We start from the raw sequence: 4633 nt of genomic DNA, 5'->3' as shown, positions 1-4633 counted from the left end.
AGCTTCAGTATAAACTTAAATGAAAGTCCTTTTTTAACATAGTTTAATAATGAAGAGACTCATATAATTGTTTTTTATTTGGGTCAATGTTACCCTTGCGATTGCGTTACTTCGGCCATAAGTGGTTTTCCATATTTAAAATCATTGTAAAACTAATTAGAGTCAAAGAAAGACCTATGCTCACACAAAAAACTATTTATTTGAAAAAAAAAATACATTTTTTTAAAAGAAGTTTGAGTCACACATTTGTTTTAGGGAAAAGGTTTTAAAAAATTTGGGTTAGGCATACCTAGATATTGTCTCTAAAATTACCAACAGAGAGCAATCATCTTTTCATTAGTTTTGGAGGTTGAATGATTTAATAACAAAAAGTTCCGTCTAGAACTAAATGTGTTATGATAGCTCAGTTTATAAAAAGTATTCTCAACTTAAAGTTTCTCTAGTGGACTGTATTTTTATTCACGGCTTCTCTAAGCGCAATCTCTCTTTCAATATGCTCCAAACATGTGCTAAAAATTACATATTTGAATTTTTCTGAATTATGAGTTAATCTTGAAATAAATGTACTAGGTAATGTAGATACAAATTCTGCCAAAATATTGAAAACATGTGATTTTAAAATTTGAATTTTTTTTTTATTTGGAGTTATTTTAAGTTATAAAGGTATGGAAACATTAGTACATTTTTCTTTTTTTGGAGTATCAATTTTTAGCTGTGTAGAATTCAGGAAAACTGTTTTTGCAAGGCGCACCTTTTCTTTACTGCTGTGAAAAATAAAAAAATACAGAAAATTTGAAAAACCAAATCCAAACGGTTATCTGGAGAATGAAAAAATTAAATTGCTTTCAAGGTTCAATGTTATTTACTCATGTTCTAAAAATACTGCGGGAAAAAACGGTTGTGAGGTTCCGAATCATTAGGTAACTTAACTTAAAGCAACAAATTGATATTAAGTGCTCTAATGTATCAAAGGGTGTGCAAAGGGACAATTGCACCCGCAACGATTTAGTACCTGATGCAGGGGGCCTGACCTAATGACCATTCCTCTTTCTTTATGGGCAGTGAGGTTAGATTTTCCCACGGAGTAACCAGATATTTTCTATTTAAATAAAAAGTCAATGGGAAAAAAATAATGACGCCCCGAGAACATCGGCCCCTGAGACAGGGCCATAAACGAAGCTTTTGCTACATGACTATTTATTTATAATTTTATTGTTTTTAAAAATGGTTTTTAGAACGCAAATATGACAAGAATAAAATGATATTTTATTCTTGTCTTTTATTGTACACATAAATTTCGGATTACATTTTCAATTCTCCAATAATTGATTTAAAAAAATTTTCGTTTCCCACCGTTCTGGGACGGGGGGGGGGGGGTGAAAGCAAATATTCACCCCGGGCGCTGTCATTTCTTAGGGTGAATCCAGGTGGATCTGCCAGCAAATTCGTCTGAAAAAGGAGGCAAGCGGGACGATTGCTCCGTGCGCCGAGATAAGAGAGGGCGCCATAAACTAAACTTTTGCGGCATTTCAGTTAATTAATTCATTTTTAAGTTTTATTCTTAAAAAAAAAATAGTTTTTAGAATGAAATATATTAGATTTAATTCCAGGACTTTGTAGTACACATAGATTTTGAGTCGCATGTTCAAGTATCTAATAATTAAAATGAAAATGTTCGGAACTTGATTCCAACATTCTGTGTGTTTGTGCGACAAAAAATATTCGGCCGGTCACCGTCATTTTTTAGACGACCTGAGAAGCCGTTCGAAGAGGGGAGCAAGCGGGGGATCACTCCGGGGGCCAAAATATGAGAGGGCTCCATAAATTATAGTATACCTGATATAATAATATAGTGTGTAATAATATAGTTTATATTTGAGAAATTTGTGAAAGTAATCTTAAATAAAGGCATTAATATCATAATTATTATCATAAATATTTGGCACTTTTTTCCACCATTTTTGAAGACTAAACTACTTTTTGTGTCTCCAAAGAATGTGGAGGCGAGTAAAAACAGTTAAAAGCTACTTAATAATAGTCGTTCAAAAAAAAAAAAAAAACTAACACCTTTGTAGCGGAAATGATCCATGTGAAAATCTGTGTCTCTCGTGGCACCTCTGATCTTTCTGTGAAAAGAGTAAAATTTGTTCTCTTGCTTCTTTGTTGATCGATTTTTTGAGCAATCAGGATTGCTTATTGTTCTCACTTGACAGTTTTGAATTCCTATGATTTTATTTTCCGCCGCCTCCTTCTGCAGCACCACCGTCGGCCGGCCGCCTCACGATGCTCCTCCTCTAGCGAAAACCGTCTCCAAGTAGGCGTCACTTACTTGCCTACACTTACACATACGCACACACGCGTACATACAGACAAATACACAAACACACACCTACACATACACACAACTACCCACACATACACACACCCCCCCCCCCCCTCCGAAACAAACACACATACACACAACTACCCACACACACACAAACACACATTCGTGATTGCGAAAAACATAATTTGAATTCAAGATGTCAAAATTCAAAATTTTTTTTTTTTTTTTCATATTGAAAACGACCTGCAGCATTTTGATACTTCACATGCATCTGTTATCTCTTGAGACAAACTGAACTAATCTATTCCTATAAGAGAAGAAAAATAATAGTTTTTAATTTTCGTCACATAATGTAAAGGCAAGTAAAGAAATATGGTTGAACAACGATGTGCACTTGGAGTGCTAATAGTTAAAGTTACGTCTTTTCTTTTTCTCTCTCTCTCTTTTTTTTTTTTTTTTTGCTTAAAATGGTTACGAGATCTTATGCAAAGATAAAAAAAATACGAACAAATAACAGACAGATACATCCTTTTCATATGGGCTATAAGTTGTTCAAATAGTATCCATGATGAAAGATTATGAGGTTTTTGATATTTTTTTATAGGTCACAACACATTGAGTTTTAATATGTTTCTTTAATTATTTGGATTACTTTTTTCTCATTTTAATGAAGTTTTTTTGTCTTGTTTAAAGACTTGTTTTGTTTGCAAGTCCATTAAAAAGGCGAAATAACGTATGATATCGCCAACTACTACTTTTTATGCAACTTTAACCAAACATGACTGCAATAAATAAAATGAAAAAATGGGGACGCCAAGATTTGATATGAGATCTATAGAAAAATGTTTACAAAGCTATTTAAGAAGGATAGCTTCGAACACTCACTCATTTTTTTGTGTTATTAAAAACATCTATTATTTAATAGACGTAAAAATAAAAAAAAAATAGTGCAGTGTCCACATCACATTTTTTTTTTTTTTTTTTTTTCATTTAATTTCATTTATGAAGATAAAAATATATTTTCAACTTCTATAAATTCTCTTTGTAGAAAAATTTTTTTAAGCAAGTAAAAACAGCTATAATATGCATTTATTTTGAAAATTTTCCGCTTTATTGCTCCAACATCAAAAGAGGACAAAATATGCAATTACATGTGCACATTTGCAATACAATCCGAACTCTAATAATAAGAGATGAAAACTAAACACTAGCTGAAAAACGCATATAACTAATACATTGGTGTGCAAAAATTAAGGACGAGACGGTTTTTTCAATGTAACTTTGTACAAAAGCTTCCCAAATCAACACATTTAATACCGTAAGATCCCCAATACGTAAGGACATGTGTAATGTAAGCAACACTTACTAAAAGAGAAATCAGAGGGATAAAAAGAAGCTTTATTGAAAAAGTTGCATGGAGCGCAATGAGACTGAAGGCCGAAACATCCCTGTGATGGGTGTCCAGCAAGAAACATCCAGTCTTTAGTAGGGGATATGATCTCCCCCGACTGCTAGGCAGGTTTCACAGCGTCTGCCCATGCTGAGAATTAGGGTGTCAATGAGTTGTTGAGGCATTGCTGCCTATTCGTCTTGCAACGCCAATCGAAGCTCCCGAATCGTTACTGGTGGTAAGGTACGAGCTACCAAGCATCTGCCTAGAAAATCCCATACATGCTCGATGGGATTGACATCCGGAGATCGTGCCGGCCAATCCATACGTTCAATATCCTCACTCTCTAAGAACTGTTCGACAGCTACTGTGCGATGACATGGTGCATTGTCGTCGATGAAAAGGAACTGCGGACCCATAACGCCTCTAAAAAGACGCACATATGGAAGAAGAATCTCGTTACAATAACGGGTCCCGTTGACTGAACCTGCGTCGAAGATGTGAAGGTCTGTACGACTACCAGGCATGATGCCTCCCCAAACGAGAACACCGCGACCTCCATACCTGTCCCTTTCAATGATGTTCGAGGGATGATTGCGGCTTCCCCGCTCTCTCCAGATGAGTATGCGATGAGAATCGCTACTCAGACTGAATCTGCTCTCATCTGTAAAGAGTATTCGTCCCCATTCATTGTCTCTCCAATTCCGGTGTTCCCGGCACCACAGAGAACGCCTTCTCCGATGGGCAGGCGTTAGAGGTACACACCGTATAGGGCGTCGTGCAAACAGACTACCACCGTGCAGTCTTCTGGTCACGGTAAAACGCGATATCGGTCGTCCAGCCGCCTGTGTCGTGTGTCTATCGATTTCTCCCGCTGTCTGCCGCCTGTTTCTTCTGGCCTGTAAGACAATATACCG

Source organism: Uloborus diversus, chromosome 2 (genome assembly GCF_026930045.1).
Source record: "Uloborus diversus isolate 005 chromosome 2, Udiv.v.3.1, whole genome shotgun sequence".
NCBI lineage: Eukaryota > Metazoa > Arthropoda > Arachnida > Araneae > Uloboridae > Uloborus > Uloborus diversus.
This window is presented reverse-complemented; position numbering follows the sequence as displayed.